The sequence below is a fragment of the Hyla sarda genome, chromosome 4, assembly GCF_029499605.1.
Source record: "Hyla sarda isolate aHylSar1 chromosome 4, aHylSar1.hap1, whole genome shotgun sequence".
NCBI lineage: Eukaryota > Metazoa > Chordata > Amphibia > Anura > Hylidae > Hyla > Hyla sarda.
The window spans coordinates 91,436,810-91,460,410 of NC_079192.1; the positions used below are offsets into that span (position 1 = coordinate 91,436,810).

At 46.9% G+C, this 23,601-nt stretch overlaps 1 long non-coding RNA gene across 1 annotated transcript in view; it reads left to right on the forward strand.

Moving 5' to 3' along the window:
* Positions 1-23,601, forward strand: part of LOC130366866 (uncharacterized) — a 44,006-nt gene that overhangs the window by 4,463 nt on the left and 15,942 nt on the right. The window contains exon 2 of the long non-coding RNA XR_008891962.1: positions 879-1,014. This is a non-coding gene — a long non-coding RNA (uncharacterized LOC130366866). The remainder of the gene's footprint in view (positions 1-878; positions 1,015-23,601) is intronic.

The window sequence follows — 23,601 nt, forward strand, 5'->3', positions numbered from 1 at the left end:
TGTTGTGTGGGTCAATGATGAGAGTAGTGGTCCCTGATGTTTCACTTAGCTTAGTGGTTTAACCCAAAGTTTCTTCGTAGACCCCAAAATGGCCATTTGAATAAAGCTGTTCCCCTTACCCACATAGCCCAGGAAAAAGACTATTGCTAGCCAAGATTCCAGTGAACGACTGTAAACTTTACTTAACTCCTGAAGAAGATCAATACAATCCAAATACTTTAAGGGTCTCCCCTGATTTCCAAATAGGAATAGATCTATGAGTGAAGGTGGGTGCCCCTTGATGGCTCATGGTTCAGGTAGCATGAAAATGATAACAGGTTCCCTTTCCATTATTTGTCATTTCTTTTCCAGATTGGATCTGTTGCAGAGGTAAAACATATTGCAAACTATACAAATCACAAATGTGAACATATGGATAAACCAGTGCATCATGGAAACTTTATGTGTGTCTGAACAGAGCACACAGGAAAATGTGTTTCAGTTTGATATTAAATTTTAGTGATGGTTTCTAACATTGTCAGCCTGAGTTTAGGGTATATGCTCATTGTTAACAGTTTTGCAGTACTGGAGGGCCATCTAGTGGTAGATTATTGCATTTGCCTTCTTTTATGCTTTAAAGTATCAAAGCAAATGTGTATATTTGTAAAGAGTTTGTATGTTTGTAAAGATTGTTTGCTGACTGTTTTATTTTTTCCTATATGTATTCAGTGCATTCACACATACATATTGATGCTGACACATATGGAAGATACAAGTCAGTGGACTGTAGAATAAATAATGTATTTCTAGATTAAGCAGCTGTATTGTACACCAAGTTTATGTTACCAAAATATAAATGTTCCAATATATTTTTGAGTTCTATAAATTTCTTTTTACAGCATATGACCACATTCTGGCTGTTTCCAACTGCCTCCACAGATGCTTGTGAATTTACAGAACTCCTCTGCAGTCAGTGGAAGAATGAGGTTTCCAGCTCCCTCTAGTGGCAGCTTCTACCAGAAACACTGTGGTCGGGTGAATATATTACGTTCATATAGCTTAAAGAGAACCTCTCATGATCTTGTTAAATTTTATAATCCTCCCAGTTCACTGCCCCCATGATAAACCACCCCCTGCCTTTATTTTTATTATTTTTTCATTTTCTACCTTGATATTGCTCTGTATTTTCTGCTCAGTCTCAGATTCATAGACTGGGAAGGGGTGTTACCCAGCAGGCGTGATATCATCTGAAGCCATACAGGGGAGAACTTCCTCCCTCACTCTGCAACACACAGCTGTTCAGTTTGAGATGAGCTATGATTGGCTAAGGCTGCACACACACCCTCATCATTTCCAGCTTTTGGACTTCTGCCAGGCCAGCAGGAGTCCACAGTCTTTGCAAAAGATGGGGGAAAATGGGCTGGACAGGTAGGGAGACACCTAGTGGCAGCTTTTTTTAACACAAATAAAACATAGAAAAACGTCATTTTTTTTTTAAACAAAGTACATTAGAAAGGTTTTTATTTACCATAAGGAGTGCAATCATTTGTTTTAATGACAGTGCCCATTTCATATAGCATAATTATGATCTCTCGTTCTAGCAAGGTCTATGAACAGACAAAACTTCATGTAGAACCAAAAATGGGGTATTGTGTTGTCAGAAGGCATACTGAATTTATACCAGGGCCGTTTGTACTACAGGTAGGCAGGGTGGGGTGTTGTACATAGAGCACACAATTGCTTTTGGCTGTAATCGCATTTGCATGAAGCTTATAGTCAAAGTCTGAAATGTCACTCTGTGTGCCCTGCACCAGACTGCAAAAGAAAGGGAAGACACTGAGGGACTGCGAGGAAGCCAGGTTTGTGTGAGTGTGGTTTGGGTTTTCTTTTTTCTGTCTAGGCAAGCAGGATCATTTTAACACATCGGTGGGTGCAGTGCAAGGTTTCTATGCTCAATATACAATCACACATATTGCCTTGTATTGCATTTAAAACCCATTAAAGGGGAACTCCGGTACCCAGCGATACTTTCCCCTACGGTTCCCCTTTAAAAACACATTTGGAAAACCACTAGTAAAAATATATGGGGGGGGGGGGGGGGGGTAATTATGAAGCTCTTTACCCTGTTTTTCTTGGGTAAATTTGTCTCAATATTTTGGCGCAGTGTGTTTTTTGCGACTTTTCCTGTGACTTTTCATTTACCTGTGTTTTGGTTTGTTACTGTGGTAGATGTGTTTTTGGTAGATTTTTTGAAATGGTCAGGGATTTATGAAAATTCAACATTTTAAAATGTTGCATACTTTGGCACAACGGACCAAAAAGGGCGCTAATCACCAACGAATAAAAAAAAGCACTTACAAACTAACTGTGGACAGCGTCATTAAAAAGTTGCATAATTGTCGCACAGATTAAAAAGTCGCACAAAAATACCGTACATAGTAGAACCATACAATACTGATGTGAGAAATGAGATCAGTACCAGATTGATCACATACCCTGCACCATGTGATAAATTAAGTGCAGGTACACAGTTTCCACTACATGAATTAATGGAGTAAAAGGACGTTCACCTACACCACTTTTCATAAATATGTGTTTTTGAAAAGGTGAACATGTTTTGATCTTTTAATTAACCTCTTAAGGACGCCGGGCTTATGCATACGCCTTGCATCCCGAGTCCTTAAGGATATGGGGCGTATGCATACGCCCGTGGGAATTCCGGTCCCCGCCGCTAGCGGGTTGGGGACCGGACCGGAATGCCTGCTGAAATCATTCAGCAGGCATCCCGGCACATCGCCGAGGGGGGTTCTGAGACCCCCTCCCACGTCGGCGATCGCAGAAAATCGCTTGTCAATTCAGACATGCGATTTTCTGCTATTCCGGGCTGATCGGGTCTCTGGTGACCCAATCACCCGGAAAATAGGGATGATCGGAGCTGTCAGTTACAGCCCCGATCATCCTGAGGGATAGGAGCGAGGTTGCAGTGCTGCGATCTCCTCCTATCCCCTGCCATTGGTCAGAACTGATTCTGACCAATGGCAGCACAGGATACTGGGTTGTCATGACAACCCCCCGTTCTGCCCACCCCTGGATGTCGGGCAGAACGGGGGGAGAAGATGGAGGCCGGTACCTGCAAAGAAGATGCGTGGGGACCGAAAATCATCGCAGAGACAGCGGAGATTACGTCGCAGGTAGGGAATTGACCGTGGGGTGGGGGGGGGGGGGGGAAAGGAAGGGGACAGTAAGCGATATTTACTGCTGCCCTTCCTAGTGGGTGCCAAACTGCAACTCCCAGCATGCCCAGACATCCTAAGGCTGTCTGGGCATGCTGGGAGTTGTAGTTTTGCAACTTCTGGAGGGTCACAGTTTCGAGACAACTGTTACAGTGGTGCCCAAACGGTAGCCCTCCAGATGTTACCAAACTACAACTCTCAGAATGCCCAAACTAGCTAGGCATGCTGGGAGTTGTAGTTCTGTAACATCTGTCCCTTCAGATTTTGCAATTTTCATGAAATGTTTGAAAATTGCTGCTCTACTTTGAAGCCCTCAATTTTTTTCAAAAAGTAAAAATATGTCCATTTTATGATGCCAACATAAAGTGGACATATTGTATTTGTGAATAAAAATAAAATTTAATAGAAATATTCATTTTCCTTACAAGCAGAGAGCTTCAAAGATAGACAAATGCAAAATTTTCTAAATTTCCATGAAATTTTGGTATTTTTCACCAAAAAAAGAATGCAAGTAACAACGAAAATTTACCACCAAAATAAAATAGAATATGTCACGGAAAAACAATCTCAGAATCAGAATATTCGGTAAAAGCGTTTTAGAGTTATTAATGCGTAAAGCGACGGTGGTCAGAATTGCGAAAAAGGGCTCAGTCCTTAAGGTGAAAAAGGGCTGCGTCCTTAAGGGGTTAATGATGATTAGTCCTAATCAAAAATAAAGTATGCTACATATAATAGCATCCAACACCCAAATATACTTACCTACCTCGCTCCCTCAGGAACCCCCTGTAAAGTCTTCTGATCACCCGCTGAACGCTCTCGCTGCCACCTCCAAGATAGACTGGTTTCGGAAGTGACAGCTTACTCAGACAGTGACTGGCTGAGCAGATTGTCCCTGCTGACTCCATCTCAGAAATAGCAGCTGAAGCGTTTAGCGGTTGAACAAAAGACTTCACAGGGGGTCCCTAAGTGAGGAAGGTAAACATATCTTTTTTTTTATTGTCATTGCGGCCACAGCAACATAAAAAAAAATTCTGGTATCTGGATGACCCCTTTAAGGTCTTGTGACTGATTTTCTGGTGCACAGCCAGGGCTGGCATCAGAAATGTATGGGCCTTATTCAGACAAAGAGTCTGGGCTCTCGGAAGGAGGAAGGATACAGAAGTAATGGATTTTTAGCAGAAACTCTGGAGATAAGAAAATAATTGGAAGTTGGGGGCTGGGTGCATGTAAAATGGCAGGAATGGGACAAGGAGAAGAGAGAGACAACCTGGAAGGGCCTTTATGTAAGGGCAGTAAAGGGTAACTGGTCAGGAGGAAGTGGGCAGCCGGGGACAAAGGGCATGAGTTCTTTAAAAGGAAGTGAAAGAACACAGCATGGCAATTGCATTATGAAGGTAGGGTTTAGGGGTAGACATGAAGAGGAGGAGTGGACACAACCATTTAGAAAAGGCAGAGTTGTAGTATTAAAGGTGTACTCCAGTGGAAAACAATTATTTTGAAATCAACTGGTGCCAGAAAGTTAAACAGATCTGTAAATTACTTCTATTTAAAAATCTTAATCCTTCCATTACTTATCAGCTGCTGTATGCTCCAGAGGAAGATCTTTTCTTTTTGAATTTCTTTTTGTCTGACCACAGTGCTCTCTATTGACACCTCTACCTCTGTCCATGTCAGGGACTGTCCAGAGTAGGAGCAAATCCCAATAGCAAACCTGTCCTGCTCCAGATAGTTCCTGACATGGACAGAGGTGTCAGCAGAGAGCAGCATGGTAAGACAGAAAATAAATTCAAAAAGAAAAGAGCTTACTGTGGAGCATACAGCAGCTGATAAGTACTTGAAGGATTAAGATTTTTAAATAGAAGTAATTTACAAATCTAAATGTATGGCCCACAGCACCAGTCAGGTAAAAGTATCCTTTATTCAAGTTACAGTGGCGCTCCGGCCGGACTCTCTGGCCCCTGTCCCCGCTGCCGGTGGGGCTGAGATTCGCATCGAGGGACGCGCCCGCATGCGAGTCTCAGCCCGTCACTCACGTTCTTGTGTCTCTGCTTCCTGGTGTCCCCGCAGCTCCGGCGTGCATGTCTTCACCCCCTAGGGTGCGCGTGCGCCAGAGCTCTGTTTCTTAAAGGGCCAGTACCAATTAAGTAAAGTGTCTGCACCTGTCCCTTGTCCATAAGTATCTGCTCCTCCCTGTTCCCTGTGCCGGATCTTTGGTTGTCTAGCCTTAGTAAAGTCCTGTTTCCCAGAGTCTGTGTATGTGTTTCTAGTTCCCCCCTATCGGCAAAATGCACATCAATTCTAGTGGTTAAATGGATAAGTTCCCTCGGGTTAGCCGGAGAATCTCGTGCAGCGAGAAAAACAGCCGGAAAAAGCTACAGAACACAAGTGGATGAAAAAATAATCAATAAAGCTTTCTACCTTTTGAAGTGAAAAACAGTGCAACATTTTAGCTGCCCATGAAATGTTTTTCACTTAACCCCTTCCCGCAGAATGTCATATATAAACGCCGGGTTGTGCAGTGCGTTCGCGCATCCCGACATTTATAAATGACATTCAGTTAACCCGGCGATGCGCAGCATCGCACGGGTTAACTGGCAGAAGTCCCGCTGTTTCCAGCAGGGGACAACTTCTGCTTCACCCCCAGGACCATCCATTGATGGTCCTGGTCAGCGATCACTGTGATTGGTCCCTGTGGACCAATCACAGTGATCTAGGGTGAAAGTTCAGATCCCCCGCACTACCCGCCCCTGGAAGTCAGGCAGAACGGGGGACGATGGCTGCGGGGGCTCGCGGCATAGGTGGGGGAACACGTGGGGACCGGCGGCCTTACCCAAACCAGCGGTGGGACCGAGGAGCAGCGCGGGACCGGCCACGTGGACGAGCAGCGACGGGACCGGCAGGTAAGTACATGGTCCTCAGAAGCAGCAGTGAAGATCTTCACTGCTGCTTCTAGGAGTCTGAAAACTACAACTCCCAGGATGCCTAGACAGCCTTTGGCTGTCTGGGCATGCTGGGAGTTGTAGTTTTGCAACATCTGGAGGACCCCAGTTTGGAGACCATTGTATAATGGTCTCCAATCTGTGCTCTTCCAGCTGTTGCAAAACTACAACTCCCAGCATGAACTGACTGTCCAGGCATGCTGGGAGTTTTAGTTCAGCAACATCTGGCCCTTCAGATGTTGCCGAACTACAACTCCCAGCATGCCCTTCAGCTGTCTGGGCATACTGGGAGTTGTAGTTTTGCAACAACTGGAGACACACTGGTTGGGAAACATTGTCTGTTTCTAACTCAGTGTTTCCTAACCTGTGTGCCTCCAGCTGTTGCAAAACTATAACTCCCAGCATGCAGTATGCAACAGACCATGCATGCTGGGAGTTGTGGTTTTGCAACAGCTGGTGCACCTGCAGGGTACATTCACATGGGCGAGGCTTTTACAGTGGGTTTCTCGCTGCAAGTTTGAGATGCAGCAAATTTTGCGCTGAGAAACTCGCTGTAATCCCCGCCCATGTGACTGTACCCTAAAAACACTACACTACACAACACAAAATAAAATAAAAAGTTAAAAAGACTACATATACACATACCCCTACACAGCCCCCTCCCCCAATAAGAACGTCCGGTACACCACTGTTTCCAAAGCAGAGCCTCCAGCTGTTGAAAAACAACAACTCCCAGTATTGCCGGACAGTCGTTGACTGTCCACGCATGCTGGGAGTTTTGCAACAGCTGGAGGCACCCTGTTTGGGAATCACTGGCGTAGAATACCCCTATGTCCACCCCTATGCAAATCCCTAATTTAGGCCTCAAATGCACATGGCGCTCTCACTTTGGAGCCCTGTCGTATTTCAAGGCAACAGTTTAGGGTCACATATGGGGTATCGCCGTACTCGGGAGAAATTGCGTTACAAGGTTTGGGGGGTATTTTCTTCTTTAACCCTTCATGAAAAGGAAATGTTGGGGTCTACACCAGAATGTTAGTGTAAAAAATTTTAATTTTTTACACTAACATGCTGATGTTGCCCTATACTTTACATTTTCACAAGAGGTAAAAGGGAAAAAAAGCCCCCCAAAATTTGTAACGCAATTTCTCCTGACTACGGAGATACTCCATATGTGGGCGCAAAGTGCTCTGGGGGAGCACAACAAGGCCCAGAAGGGAGAGCGCACCATGTACATTTGAGGTGATTTGCACAGGGGTGGCTGATTGTTACAGCGGTTTTGACAAACGCAAAAAAAACAAAACCCCACATGTGACCCCATTTCGGAAACGACACCCCTCAGGGAATTTAATGAGGGGTGCAGTGAGAATTTACCCCCCACAGGTGTCTGACGGATGGTCCGTGAAAATGAAAACTTGTACAGCCCACTGTTCCAAAGATCTGTCAGACACCAGTGGGGGGCAAATGCTCACTGTACCCCTTGTTACGTTCCTCAAGGGGTCTAGTTTCCAAAATGGTATGTCATGTGTTTTTTTTTGCTGTCCTGGCACCATAGGGGCTTCCTAAATGCGACATGCTCCCCGAGCAAAATTTGCTCTCAAAAAGCCAAATATGACTCCTTCTCTTCTGAGCATTGTAGTTCGCCCATAGTGCACTTCAGGTCAACTTATGGGGTACCTCCATACTCAGAATAGATGGGGTTACAAATTTTGGGGGGTATTTTCACATATTAACCCTTGCAAAAATGTGAAATTTGGGGGGAAACACACATTTTAGTGGAATTTTTTTTTTTTTTTTTTACATATGCAAAAGTCGTGAAACACCTGTGGGGTATTAAGGCTCACTTTATTCCTTATTATGTTCCTCAAGGGGTCTAGTTTCCAAAATGGTATGCCATGTTTTTTTTTTGCTGTTCTGGCACCATAGGGGCTTCCTAAATGCGACATGCCCCCCGAGCAAAATTTGCTCTCAAAAAGCCAAATATGACTCCTTCTCTTCTGAGCATTGTAGTTCGCCCGTAGTGTACTTCAGGTCAACTTATGGGGTACCTCCATACTCAGAAGAGAAGGGGTTACAAATATTGGGGGGTATTTCCTGCTATTAACCCTTGGGAAAATGTGAAACTTGGGGGGAAATACACATTTTAGTGAAAAAAAATAATTATTTTTTTACATATGCAAAAGATGTGAAACACCTGTGGGGTATTAAGGCTCACTTTATTCCTTGTTATGTTCCTCAAGGGGTCTAGTTTCCAAAATGGTATGCCATGTGAGGGTTTTTTGCTGTTCTGGCACCATAGGGGCTTCCTAAATGCAACATGCCCCCCAAAAACCATTTCAGAAAAACATACTCTCCAAAATCCCCTTGTCGCTCTTTCCCTTCTGAGCCCTCTACTGCGCCCGCCCAACACTTTACATACACATATGAGGTATGTGCTTACTCAAGAGAAATTGGGCTACAAATATAAGTATACATGTTCTCCTTTTACCCCTTGTAAAAATTCAAAAATTGGGTCTACAAGAACATGCGAGTGTAAAAAATGAAGATTGTGAATTTTCTCCTTCACTTTGCTTCTATTCCTGTGAAACACCTAAAGGGTTAAAATGATGACTGAATGTCATTTTGAATACTTTGGGGGGTGCAGTTTTTATAATGGAGTCTTTTGTGGGGTTTTTCTAATATGAAGACCCTTCAAATCCACTTCAAACCTGAACTGGTCCCTGAAAAATGGTGAGTTTGAAAATTTTGGGAAAAATTGGAAAATTGCTGCTGAACTTTGAAGCCCTCTGGTGTCTTCCAAAAGTAAAAACTCGTCACTTCTAAGACGCAAACATAAAGTAGACATATTGTATATGTGAATAAAAATTTTTTTTATTTGTAATATACATTTTCCTTACAAGCAGAGAGCTTCAAAGTTAGAAAAATGCAAAACTTTCAAATTTTTCATCAAATTTTAGGATTTTTCACAAGGAAAGGATGCAACTTACCACAAAAATTTACCACCATGTTAAAGTAGAATATGTCACGAAAACACAATCTAGGAATCAGAATGATAACTAAAAGCATTCCAGAGTTATTAATGTTTAAAGTGACAGTGGTCAGATGTGCAAAAAACGCTCTGGTCCTTAAGGCCAAAATGGGCTTGGTCCTGAAGGGGTTAAAATGAAATAAAGCTACTTTTTTTTATCTACTTGAGTGCTGCAGCAACTCCTTTTCTTGGCTGTTTGTGTGGGCTTGGACCTGGACTCTAGCAGCTGTGTGCACTGCCTTATACTTATTGAGAAGTGCTGCTCATCCACCTTGTGCTATGATAGATAGATAGATAGATAGATAGATAGATAATGAAAGATGGAAGTCGAAAAGCTATCTTCCCTGTACTGTGCGCAGGAGGGGAGGTGTAGCATGTGCGGACCAAAAGTGCAGCACCTAAAACATTCCCCAAGGAAACTGGTAGCAGTCGTCTCTGCTCCCAGCAAGACAATGTGAAAAATTTGTATGCACAGTGCAGGAACAAGATTTGGAGACAGGGCTGGGTGCTGGAAGCTGAGCCCTGACTTCCAAACAAGCAGTTTTTTGGCTCAATTTTTTGCTGCAGCTTATAAATACCTTTCAACAAATAACAGCCAATAGCATGGCCAAAAAGGCCAAAACACAGTAGGAACATGTCCATAGTCTCCAAAAAGGCCCTAAAAAGTGTAATTTTGGTGTAATTTTATGTGTTATCAAAACCGGATTAAAAAGCCACGTTTAACCTATTTGCCCCTACTGCGAAGTTATGTGTGGTGTCAATGTGCTTGATTTACGTCTGTGGTGGATTATGCATTTTTTTGAATTGGTATGCCCCCAGAGCAGCGAATCCCAACCAGGGGGGCCCCTGGCACACCGGTGTGCCGTTCAGCATTGCCCGGGGTACCGCGGGCTCCGGTGGCCAAAACATTTTAGTTTTTTTGTTTATTGTTTTTTTATATTTGAAATTCCCTCTTGGCGGAAATGTCAGTGCCATGTGCTGAACACTTCCGCCAGAGAGGATCCTGCATCCGGATGCTGGGCAAGGAAGCATTGATGTCACTGCAGCGACGACGTGGGACACTTCCTGGCAGCCCGTGTATAGAACAGCCCACAGGTGAGGGTGGGGATTTTTTATTAAAACGGGCAGGGGCAGAAGCGGGGGAGGGGTGTGTGTGAATGGAAGCAGGGGCGGGGGGATGAATGGTAGAAGGAGTGGGGGTTGGGGGGTTACTGGAAGCAGGGGCAGGAGGGGGGAATAGAAGGAGCAGGATTAATGGTAGCAGGGGGGGTTAAGGGGGGTGTTAATGGGAGCAGGGGGGGAGTCAATGGGACCAGGGGGGTTAATGGGAGCAGGGAGGATTAATGGGAGCAAGGGGGTTAATGGGAGCAGGGTGGGGGTAATGGGAGCAAGGAGGTTAATAGAAGTACGGGGCGAATGGAAGCAGGGGAAGGAGGGGATAATGGAAGAAAGAGCAGAAGGGGCTAATGGGCGCAGGGGGGGGGGTCAATTGAAGCAGGGGGGTGAATGGAAGCAGAAGCAGGGGGGGTGAATGGAAGTAGAGGCAGGGGGGTGAATGGAAGTAGAGGCAGGGGGGCTTAATGAGAGCAGAAGGGGTGAGTGGGAGGTGAATGGAAGCAGTGGCTGGGGGGTGAATGGAAGCAATGGCAGGATGACTGGGGGTGAATGGAAGCAGGGGCAGGGTGGAGATGAATGGAAGCAGGGGCAGGGTGGAGGTGAATGGAAGCAGGGGCAGGGTGGAGGTGAATGGAAGCAGGGGCAGGGTGGAGGTGAATGGAAGCAGGGGTGGGTGGTTGGGTGGCTTGGGGTGAATGGAATCAGTGGCAGGGGTGGCTGCCGGGTGAATGGAAGCAGTGGCAGGGGGGATGGGGGGTGAATTGAATCAGGGTAGGGGTGAATGGAAGCAGGGGCTGCGGGTGAATGGAAGCAGTGGCAAGGGTGAATTGCTGGGGGTGAATTGAAGCAGTGGCAAGGTGGATGGGGGGTGAATGGAAGCAGGGGTGGAGGATGAATGGTAGCAATGGCAGGGGGGATGAATGAAGTCAATGGCGCTGGGAGGCAGGAGGTTGGAAGAAACATGGGTGTGTGGCTGGAGGTGTTTGGGTGGAAGGCTGAAGGCAAAAGGTGTGAGTGGTTGTTTGGCTGGAGGCAATGGTGGTGGGTGGGAGTCTAGAGGCAATAAGGGAGTGTGAAGGCAATAGTGGTGGAGGGGAGTCTGGAGGCAATAGGGGTGGGTGAAAGACTGGAGGCATTTGAAAGAGGTTGGAGGTATTTGAATGTGGGAGAGGCTGGAGGCATTGTGTGTGAGAGGGGGGCTGAAGGCATTTCTGGGAGGCTGTAAGTATTGTGTGTGTGGGTGTGGGAGAGAGGTTGGAGGCATTTGGGGGGGGAGGCTGAAGGTATTGTATGCAAGGCTGCTGGAGGCATTGTGTGTGTGGGGCAGGTGGAGGCATTGGGTGTGTGTGTGGCTGCTGGAGGCATTGTGTGAGGCTGCTGGGGGCATTGTGTGAGGCTGCTGGAGGCATTGTGTGTGAGACTGCTGGGGGCATTGTGTGTGAGGCTGCTGGGAGCACTGTGTGTGAGGCTGCCGGGGGCACTGTGTGAGGTTGATGGGGGCATTGTGTGCATGTGTGTGAGGCTGCTGGGGGCAGTTTGTGCATGAGTGTGGTTGCTGAAGGCACTGTGTGGATGAGTGTGAGGCTGCTGGAGGCAATGTGTGTGTGAGACTTGGGGTATTTGTGTGTGTGAGTCTGCTGGAGGCACTGTTTGTGTGTGTGTGTGTGTGTGTGTGTGTGTGTGTGTGGCAGCTGGAGGCACTGTGTGTGTGAGACTTGGGGTATTTCTGTGTGTGAGGCTGCTGGAGGCAATGTGTGTGTGTGAGACTGGCGGTATTTGTGTGTATGTGTGAGGCTGCTGGAAGCACTGTGTGTGTGAGACTTGAGATATTTGTGTGTGTGTGTGTGTGAGGCTGCTGGAGGCACTGTGTGACGCTGCTGGAGGCACTGTGTGTGTGTGAGACTGGAGATATTTGTGGGGAAAAAGATAGGATGATGCTGGATAAGTGTGGTGCCTAATATGTTGTTTTTTTTTTTTTTTTTTTGCAGGTTCTGCGGTAAAGAGTTGTGGCTGGAAGAAACCATCATGACGGGCTGGGCCATATGGAGAAGAAAAAGAAAATTATCCAGTAGGGGTGCCCCACAAAACTTTTTTTTTTTTGCAAGGGGTGCCCCGAGCTAAAAAAGGTTGGGAATCACTGCCCACTGTCACGATGCCGGCTGGCAGGTAGTGGATCCTCTGTGCCAGAGAGGGATTGGCGTGGACCGTGCTAGTGGACCGGTTCTAAGCCACTACTGGTTTTCACCAGAGCCCGCCGCAAAGCGGGATGGTCTTGCTGCGGCGGTAGTGACCAGGTCGTATCCACTAGCAACGGCTCACCTCTCTGGCTGCTGAAGATAGGCGCGGTACAAGGGAGTAGGCAGAAGCAAGGTCGGACGTAGCAGAAGGTCGGGGCAGGCAGCAAGGATCGTAGTCAGGGGCAACGGCAGAAGGTCTGGAAACACAGGCAAGGAACACACAAGGAACGCTTTCACTGGCACTAAGGCAACAAGATCCGGCAAGGGAGTGCAAGGGAAGTGAGGTAATATAGGGAAGTGCACAGGTGATTACCCTAATTGGAACCACTGCGCCAATCAGCGGCGCAGTGGCCCTTTAAATCGTAGAGACCCGGCGCGCGCGCGCCCTAGGGAGCGGGGCCGCGCGCGCCGGGACAGAACAGACGGGGAGCGAGTCAGGTAGGGGAGCCGGGGTGCGCATCGCGAGCGGGCGCTACCCGCATCGCGAATCGCATCCCGGCTGGCAGCGGGATCGCAGCGCCCCGGGTCAGAGGACGTGACCGGAGCGCTGCAGCGGAGAGAGTGAAGCGAGCGCTCCGGGGAGGAGCGGGGACCCGGAGCGCTCGGCGTAACAGTACCCCCCCCCCCCTTGGGTCTCCCCCTCTTCTTGGAGCCTGAGAACCTGAGGAGCAGACTTTTGTCAAGGATGTTGTCCTCAGGTTCCCAGGATCTCTCTTCAGGACCACAACCCTCCCAGTCTACTAAAAAAAAATTTTTCCCTCTGACCTTTTTGGCAGCCAAAATTTCCTTGACCGAGAAGACGTCCGAGGAGCCGGAAACAGGAGTGGGAGGAACAGATTTGGGAGAAAAACGGTTGAGGATGAGTGGTTTGAGAAGAGAGACGTGAAAGGCATTAGGGATACGAAGAGAAGGAGGAAGAAGAAGTTTATAAGAGACAGGATTAATTTGACACAAAATTTTGAAAGGACCAAGATAGCGTGGTCCCAACTTGTAGCTAGGGACACGGAAGCGGACATATTTAGCGGAGAGCCATACCTTGTCTCCAGGGGAAAAAACGGGGGGAGCTCTTCTTTTCTTATCCGCGAACCTCTTCATGCGTGAAGAAGCCTGTAAGAGAGAATTTTGGGTCTCTCTCCATATAATGGAAAGGTCACGAGAAATTTCATCCACAGCGGGCAGACCAGAGGGCAAGGGGGTAGGGAGGGGGGGAAGAGGGTGACGGCCGTACACCACGAAAAATGGGGATTTGGAGGAAGATTCAGAGACCCTGAAGTTATACGAGAATTCGGCCCATGGAAGGAGATCTGCCCAGTCATCCTGGCGGGAGGAAACAAAATGTCGCAAATAATCACCCAAGATCTGGTTAATTCTTTCTACTTGTCCATTGGACTGGGGATGATATGCAGAGGAAAAATTTAATTTAATCTTGAGTTGTTTACAGAGAGCCCTCCAGAATTTAGACACGAATTGGACACCTCTATCCGAGACAATCTGCGTAGGCAACCCGTGAAGACGAAAAATGTGTACAAAAAATTGTTTAGCCAACTGAGGCGCAGAAGGAAGACCAGGAAGAGGGATGAAATGTGCCATTTTGGAGAATCGATCAACGACCACCCAAATAACAGTGTTGCCACGGGAAGGGGGTAAATCAGTAATAAAATCCATACCAATCAGAGACCAAGGCTGTTCGGGGACAGGCAGAGGATGAAGAAAACCAGCGGGCTTCTGGCGAGGAGTCTTATCCCGGGCACAGATAGTGCAGGCTCGCACAAAGTCCCCAACATCCGTCTCCAGAGTCGGCCACCAATAGAAGCGGGAGATGAGTTGCACAGATTTCTTGATGCCCGCATGACCTGCGAGATGGGAGGAGTGACCCCATTTGAGGATTCCGAGGCGTTGGCGTGGAGAAACAAAGGTCTTTCCTGGAGGAGTCTGCCTGATGGAGGCAGGAGAAGTGGAGATCAGGCAGTCAGGTGGAATGATGTGTTGCGGAGGGAGATCAACTTCTGAGGCATCCGAGGAACGAGAGAGAGCATCGGCCCTAATGTTCTTATCGGCAGGACGAAAGTGAATCTCAAAATTAAATCGGGCAAAGAACAGAGACCACCGGGCCTGGCGAGGATTCAGCCGTTGGGCAGACTGGAGGTAGGAGAGGTTCTTGTGGTCGGTGTAGATAATAACAGGAAATCTTGATCCCTCCAGCAGATGCCTCCATTCCTCAAGTGCTAATTTAATGGCTAGAAGCTCTCGATCCCCGATGGAGTAGTTCCTCTCCGCTGGAGAGAAGGTCCTAGAGAAAAAACCACAAGTGACAGCATGCCCGGAAGAATTTTTTTGTAGAAGAACAGCTCCAGCTCCCACTGAGGAGGCATCAACCTCCAATAGGAAGGGTTTGGAAGGGTCAGGTCTGGAGAGCACGGGAGCCGAAGAAAAGGCAGACTTGAGTCGTTTAAAGGCGTCTTCTGCTTGAGGAGGCCAGGACTTGGGATCAGCATTTTTTTTGGTTAAAGCCACGATAGGAGCCACAATGGTAGAAAAATGTGGAATAAATTGCCTGTAATAATTGGCGAACCCCAAAAAGCGTTGGATAGCACGGAGTCCGGAGGGGCGTGGCCAATCTAAGACGGCAGAGAGTTTGTCTGGATCCATCTGTAGTCCCTGGCCAGAGACCAAATATCCTAGAAAAGGAAGAGATTGGCATTCAAACAGACATTTCTCAATTTTGGCATAGAGTTGGTTGTCACGAAGTCTCTGAAGAACCATACGGACATGCTGGCGGTGTTCTTCTAGATTGGCAGAAAAAATTAGGATATCGTCCAGATATACAACAACACAGGAGTATAACAGATCACGAAAAATTTCATTGACAAAGTCTTGGAAGACGGCAGGGGCATTGCACAGTCCAAAGGGCATGACCAGATACTCAAAGTGTCCATCTCTGGTGTTAAATGCCGTTTTCCACTCGTCCCCCTCTCTGATGCGGATGAGGTTATAGGCGCCTCTTAAGTCCAATTTAGTGAAGATGTGGGCACCTTGGAGGCGATCAAAGAGTTCAGAGATGAGGGGTAAGGGGTAGCGGTTCTTAACCGTGATTTTATTAAGACCGCGGTAGTCAATGCAAGGACGTAGGGAGCCATCTTTTTTGGACACAAAGAAAAATCCGGCTCCGGCAGGAGAGGAGGATTTACGGATAAAGCCCTTTTTTAGATTCTCCTGGACGTATTCGGACATGGCAAGAGTCTCTGGGGCAGAGAGAGGATAAATTCTGCCCCGGGGTGGAGTAGTGCCCGGGAGGAGGTCGATAGGGCAATCATAAGGCCTGTGAGGAGGTAGAGTCTCAGCTTGTTTTTTGCAGAAAACATCCGCGAAGTCCATATAGGCCTTAGGGAGACCGGTTACTGGAGGAACCACAGGGTTACGGCAAGGGTTACTGGGAACCGGTTTTAGACAGTTCTTGGAACAAGAGGACCCCCAACTCTTGATCTCCCCAGTGGACCAATCCAGGGTTGGGGAATGAAGTTGAAGCCAGGGAAGTCCAAGGAGAATTTCTGAGGTGCAATTGGGGAGGACCAAAAGTTCAATCCTCTCATGATGAGATCCGATGCTCATAAGAAGGGGCTCCGTGCGGAAACGTATGGTACAGTCCAATCTTTCATTATTTACACAATTGATGTAGAGGGGTCTGGCGAGACTGGTCACCGGGATGTTGAACCTGTTGACGAGAGAGGCCAAAATAAAATTTCCTGCAGATCCAGAGTCCAAGAAGGCCACAGCAGGGAAGGAGAAGGCAGAGGCAGACATCCGCACAGGCACTGTAAGACGTGGAGAAGCAGAGTAGACATCAAGGACTGTCTCACCTTTGTGCGGAGTCAGCGTACGTCTTTCCAGGCGGGGAGGACGGATAGGACAATCCCTCAGGAAGTGTTCGGTACTAGCACAGTACAGGCAGAGGTTCTCCATATGGCGTCGTGTCCTCTCTTGAGGTGTCAGGCGAGACCGGTCGACCTGCATAGCCTCCACGGCGGAAGGCACAAGAACAGATTGCAGGGGACCAGAGGAGAGAGGAGCCGAGGAGGAGAAACGCCTCGTGCGAACAGAGTCCATATCTTGGCGGAGTTCCTGACGCCTTTCGGAAAAACGCATGTCAATGCGAGTGGCTAGGTGAATAAGTTCATGTAGATTAGCAGGAATTTCTCGTGCGGCCAGAACATCTTTAATGTTGCTGGATAGGCCTTTTTTGAAGGTCGCGCAGAGGGCCTCATTATTCCAGGACAATTCTGAAGCAAGAGTACGGAATTGTACGGCATACTCGCCAACGGAAGAATTACCCTGGACCAGGTTCAACAGGGCAGTCTCAGCAGAAGAGGCTCGGGCAGGTTCCTCAAAGACACTTCGGATTTCCGAGAAGAAGGAGTGTACAGAGGCAGTGACGGGGTCATTGCGGTCCCAGAGCGGTGTGGCCCATGACAGGGCTTTTCCGGACAGAAGGCTGACTACGAAAGCCACCTTAGACCTTTCAGTGGGAAACAGGTCCGACATCATCTCCAGATGCAGGGAACATTGGGAAAGAAAGCCACGGCAAAACTTAGAGTCCCCATCAAATTTATCCGGCAAGGATAGGCGTAGCCCAGGAGCGGCCACTCGCTGCGGAGGAGGTGCAGGAGCTGGCGGCGGAGATGACTGCTGAAGCTGTGGTAGTAACTGTTGTAGCATAACGGTCAGTTGAGACAGCTGTTGGCCTTGTTGCGCTATCTGTTGTGACTGCTGGGCGACCACCGTGGTGAGGTCAGCGACAACTGGCAGAGGAACTTCAGCGGGATCCATGGCCGGATCTACTGTCACGATGCCGGCTGGCAGGTAGTGGATCCTCTGTGCCAGAGAGGGATTGGCGTGGACCGTGCTAGTGGACCGGTTCTAAGCCACTACTGGTTTTCACCAGAGCCCGCCGCAAAGCGGGATGGTCTTGCTGCGGCGGTAGTGACCAGGTCGTATCCACTAGCAACGGCTCACCTCTCTGGCTGCTGAAGATAGGCGCGGTACAAGGGAGTAGGCAGAAGCAAGGTCGGACGTAGCAGAAGGTCGGGGCAGGCAGCAAGGATCGTAGTCAGGGGCAACGGCAGAAGGTCTGGAAACACAGGCAAGGAACACACAAGGAACGCTTTCACTGGCACTAAGGCAACAAGATCCGGCAAGGGAGTGCAAGGGAAGTGAGGTAATATAGGGAAGTGCACAGGTGATTACCCTAATTGGAACCACTGCGCCAATCAGCGGCGCAGTGGCCCTTTAAATCGTAGAGACCCGGCGCGCGCGCGCCCTAGGGAGCGGGGCCGCGCGCGCCGGGACAGAACAGACGGGGAGCGAGTCAGGTAGGGGAGCCGGGGTGCGCATCGCGAGCGGGCGCTACCCGCATCGCGAATCGCATCCCGGCTGGCAGCGGGATCGCAGCGCCCCGGGTCAGAGGACGTGACCGGAGCGCTGCAGCGGAGAGAGTGAAGCGAGCGCTCCGGGGAGGAGCGGGGACCCGGAGCGCTCGGCGTAACACCCCAGAGGCTTAATATTCTTGTGACCTATGCATTACTGTCGTCCAGGTTCCTGTGCAGCTCGAGACAACAACTGATTACAGGGTGCTTGGCTTCTTCTCATCTTCCATGACAAGCAAGCCTCCTAAAGATGTCTGCGGCCCATCTGTACATGCCCCCAAGCCTGTGTTCCCTGCTGTCACATGATGTCAGCATTGTAACGGACCGTTTCTGCACACAAGGGGCTAAAAACCGTTTAGGCGATAATCCCCTTTTCAGAAACACAGGCACAGCTACTGCAGAACACCAAACTCCCGAACTGGATACAAAATAGCACTCCAAACTGGAACCTCACGAATAGCTGCTAACAGACGAACAGGAAAAGCTCCCAAGCGGCTTACACTCCTGGCAATCAGTCTCTAACAGCATACAGTGAATCCCCCCAATAACGAGACAAGGCCCTGTGTTGAGGGTCAAGCAGTGGTCTGAGGTGCTGGCACACCCAGCCTGGTTTTTATTGCAGTCTTTTTGAAATACAGGACCGCCCACAGGGAGGTATAAAACAACCAATCACATATCAGTTACATCCCACATATTCCCTCCCCTTATCCTGAGAGGAAACTCAATTACACATACAGTTAAAACATACTTTTTACCCAACTTTCATAACTCTAAAACCTTACATCACATTCACATAAAAATTACATAGTCACAATCAATCCATTCAGGGGAACAACATATTAAAAAATGTCATGAATCAGACAAGGGGTTCAAAATGTAGTGATGTATCTTTTGGGCCCTGGCTGGCACATGACTATCTGGCTCAAACTGGTTCCACAGAGCCCTCTGTCCCGGAGACAATGGGAAAATAACCCAATTATATCCAGGGATAGAGGCAGACTCCATTGAGCACATGGTTGCAAAAAGACATAAAACTACACAATGCCACAATTACTACATAAAACATATATATGCAACATATCCCCAGATAGCTTAGGTCTGAGCGCACATTATCAAATGGTGCTCAGACCACACACATACAGTTGAATTGCCATGGAGCTAAAGTCTTTCCCATAGTCTTTCATTATATGAATGGGCTCCATGGCATAGCTATCTGGGGTATCACCGCTCACACAGGGCAAGTACTGAATGACCCCACTGTATTTAAAGGGCCAGAATGAGTGACATACACTCTGGTATGGCTGAGTACTGTTTTTAAAGGGCCCACTCTCCCAGGGCCATAGTCCAAATGCAGCAGGCGGGCAACCAGGCTTCTCCAATGCAATGTGGCGAGATTGGTCTCGTCACAAGCATATTCTGCAGATAGCGATTGATGCATTGAACTCAGGCACGGCAGCACACACAGAGGATCCACACGCGTCATCAAGGAGCTGGCTTGCCAGGGAAGACAAGAAAAAGTCAAGCACTGTTATTAACTGTTGTCTTGAGCCACACAAGAAGATGGAAAAGGATTGAGTAATCTATAGGCCAAAAGAAGGATGAACCTCAGGGGGGCGTTAAAAAAAATAAAAAAAAAATAAGAGAAAATGCTTGATCCACCCCAGATCAGTAATTCAAGCACATGCATAACATGGCATCAGGAGCACATAGGTTAAAAGTTGCAAAATCCTGAAATACCCCTTTAGGGTCCATTCACACGTACAGTATTTTGTACAGATTTGATGTGCAGGATTTCAAGCTGTGTTCAGTCATTCAGTTTAAATTGAAATCTGCAGCAGAAAATCCTGTGCATCAAATCTGCGAAGAATACTGTACGTGTGAATATACCATTGACCGGTTGCCGTCTAAGGACGAGCTGGCTCGTCCTGAAATGGCAACCGTTGTATGGCGCAAGCTCCCAACTCGATCCCGTGTCATACTGGCTGGCCCCCAGCTGATTCCTGTAGCTGGGGGAAGGCGATAATAGCCGACAAGCGGCGACCCTTTAGATCGCCGCTGTCAAAGTTGACAGCGGCATCTAAAGGGACATTTAAACCATCCCTGGTGGTCCAGTGGGGTGGATCGCCCCCCTGCAGTGCGATCGTGGGGGGGGGGGGGGGGGTAGCGGGGTTGGGGGTTATCCACTGCTGAGGTAGCCGGAGGGCTTACCTCTCCTCCTGTGCTGACTGCTGTGCTGAGAATGATAAAACCTGGCAGGACCAGGCTTTATCAATCGAGCACAGAGCACAGAGATCAATGTGGTTCTATGAAGCCACATTGATCTGGATGAGGAATCTATTTATTCCTCCTAAAAGTCCCCTAAGTGGATTAAAAGTGTAAATAAAAAAGTTGAATAAAAAGTAAAAAAAAACACACAATAACCCCTTACCTTATTATTGAAATCACCCCCCTTTTCCCAAGTTTAAATCACCTCCCTTTTCCCAAATTCCATATAAAAAATATGTAACCATAATAAAAATAAACATATGTGGTATTGCCGTGTACGTAAATGTCCAAACTATAAAAATATATCATTAATTAAACCGCACGGTCAATGGCATACCTGGGCTAACAGCGCGCGGCACAACGGTAGCGCCCTTCAGACTTTGATTGCCGCGCTGAAAATGAAAGTAAACACTTCGGGGCAGCTCAGTCGGGCTTATCGGGACTATCACGATAAAATCGTGATGTCCCAATCAGCTAGGACACGAGCAGAGACCCCCTTACCTTGCTCCGTCGCGTCCGATCTGGGTTTGATTGCTCCAAGCCTGAGCTACAGGCTTGAGAAATCGAGCCCCTATCTCGCTGATCCATGCAAAGCTATGGCTTTGCAGGGATCAGTATAAGAGATCAGTGTGTGCAGTGTTATAGGTCCCTATGGGAGCTATAGCACTGCAAAAAAAAAGTGGAAAAAAAAGTTAACAAAGGTAATTTAACCCCTTCCCTAATAAAGGTTTGAATCACCCCCCTTTTCCCATTAAAAAAAAAAAACTGTGTAAATAAAAAATAAACATATGTGGGATCGCCACGTGTGTAAATGGCCGAACTATAAAAATATATTGTTAATTAAACCGCACGGTCAATGGCGTGCACGCAAAAAAAATTCCAAAGTCCAAAATAGCGTATTTTTTGTCACTTTTTATATCATGAAAAAAATGAATAAAAAGCGATCAAAAGGTCCATCAATGCAAAAATGGTACCGATAAAAACTACAGAACACGGCACAAAAAATTAGCTCTCAAACCGCCCCATACGTTGAAAAATTAAAAAGTAAATAAAATTGTCAGAAGATAACAATTTTAAACGTATAAATTTTCCTGCATGTAGTTATGATTTTTTTCAGAAGTACGACAAAATCAAACCTATATAAGTATTGTGTTTTTTCTTCAACTTTGTCGCACAATGATTTTTTATTTTTTTATGGCTTTTCCGTAGATTTTTGGGTAAAATGACTGATGTCATTACAAGGTAGAATTGGAAGTGCAAAAAAAAAAAAAAACATCAAATGGTTTTTTAGGTGCAAAATTGAAAGGGTTATGATTTTTAAAAGGTAAGGAATATAACATGAAAGTGCAAAAACAGAAAAACCCTCAGTCCTTAAGGGGTTAAAGGGATACTCTGATGGAAAACAAATGTTTTGATATCAACTGGTGCCAGAAAGTGAAACACATTTGTAAATTACCTATCTAGAAATTGAGCATTTGCATTAAAAAGCACATTGCATGCAAATAAGACACTTTGCTGTGCCAACAGCATACAAATAGAGGAAGAGATGTCTGAGCATATAACAAGGCAAGTAAGCGAGTGACAACGTCATGATGCAGAATATTTATTAACAAAGTAACTAGAGCTAGAAGTGACCGCATTCCCCACACAATACAATTTAGAATACAGTGCACTTCTTGTACAGTGGAATTATCTTGTTAGGCTGCATTCACACCTCGTTTTAAGCCTAAGGTTGCCGGATCCGGCTGGAGGAGGGGAAAATCGGGCGCTCCCATATCCCAGCCGGACCGGCGCTGAAATCCATTTACTTTAATGAGTTGACCGGAGTCAAACGGTGACTCAGGTTTTCACGTCCCCCAGCCGGATCCGGCAACCGTAGGCTGAAAATGAGGTGTGAATCCAGCTTTAGACCTTTCGGACTTATTTGGATAACATTTTTCTGCCAGGAAAATACACCCCTGACAAACTGCACTTTTTTTTGTTCCCCTATGATGAAGTTTATGTGCTGTTTTTCCCATAATAGTGAATATTAGTATATGTGTTTTGTGGTATTTTTCAGATAAATTTGTCTTTTTTACAAATCATGTGATTCTTTGATCATATTATTCAAGAATATCTATAAGGTTATGTTCAAACAGTGTATAATATAGTGCGGCCACATTTTAGCGGATGAAGGGCTAATATGTGTGTATAATGTAAAATACAATACAGGGCCACAATGCTGTCCAACTATTCATCCAAAGATATCAGAGGACTCAGGACAAGCTAGGAAAACATTTCCATACCATTAAAGGTATGGTTTTCACTCCGGTGAAAACCTTTTTCCTTTTAAATCAACTGGTGGCAGAAAGTTAAACATATATGTAAATTACTTCTATTAAAAAATCTTAATCCTTCCAGTATTTATTAGCTGCCGAATACTACAGAGGAAATTCCTTTCTTTTTGGAACACTGATGACATCACGAGCACAGTGCTCTCTGCTGACATCTCTGTCCATTTTAGCAACCGTGCATAGCAGATATATGCTAAGCCCAGCATGGTGGCTCAGTGGTTAGCACTGCTGCCTTGCAGTGCTGGGGACTTGGGTTCAAATCCCTCTAAGGACAACAATAAATAATGTGTAGTTATTATTATTATAATAACGTCAGCAGAGAGAACTGTGCTCGTGATGTCATCAGAGAGCATTCCAAAAAGAAAAGAATTTCCTCTCTACTGTAGTATTCAGCAGCTAACAAGTACAGGAAGGATTAAGATTTTTTAATAGAAGTAATTTACAAATATGTTTAACTTTCTGCCACCAGTTGATTTAAAAGAGAAAAGGTTTTCACCGGAGTACCACTTTAACACTTTCATGAGCCGGTGAATTATGATTTCTGGCTTACTTTAAATTTTTTCCTCCTCACCTTCTATAGCCTTTTAAGAGCCCAACCTTTTTTATTTTTTCCCTGACAAAGTTGTATTAGAGCTTATTTGTTGAGGCATAAGTTAGAATTCTCACTGTACAGCAGTAGGCATCTGCCAGTTATGACGCGGAACCTGCACGCAGGCCCATACCATAGTCCCCTCACCCAACGCATGACAAACCACTACATTATAGGTCGGTAAGGCTGAATTGTTGACACCTGACAGGAAGGGATATTTATGGCGTGGCTGTGACGCGAGCGCAAGAGATGTGCTCGCTTCATTCCCAGCAGGTTCCTGCGGCTGTCAGCAGCCGCGGGGCTGCCGGTAATGGCGGACATCTTCGATCGCGCTGATGTCTGCCATTAACCCCTCAGACGCTGTGATCAATACGGATCATGGCATCTGCGGCATTGCGGCACTTCAAATGGCTGATCTGATCACCCACTGCCGCGAGGATCTGATCAGCCAAGATGGCGGAC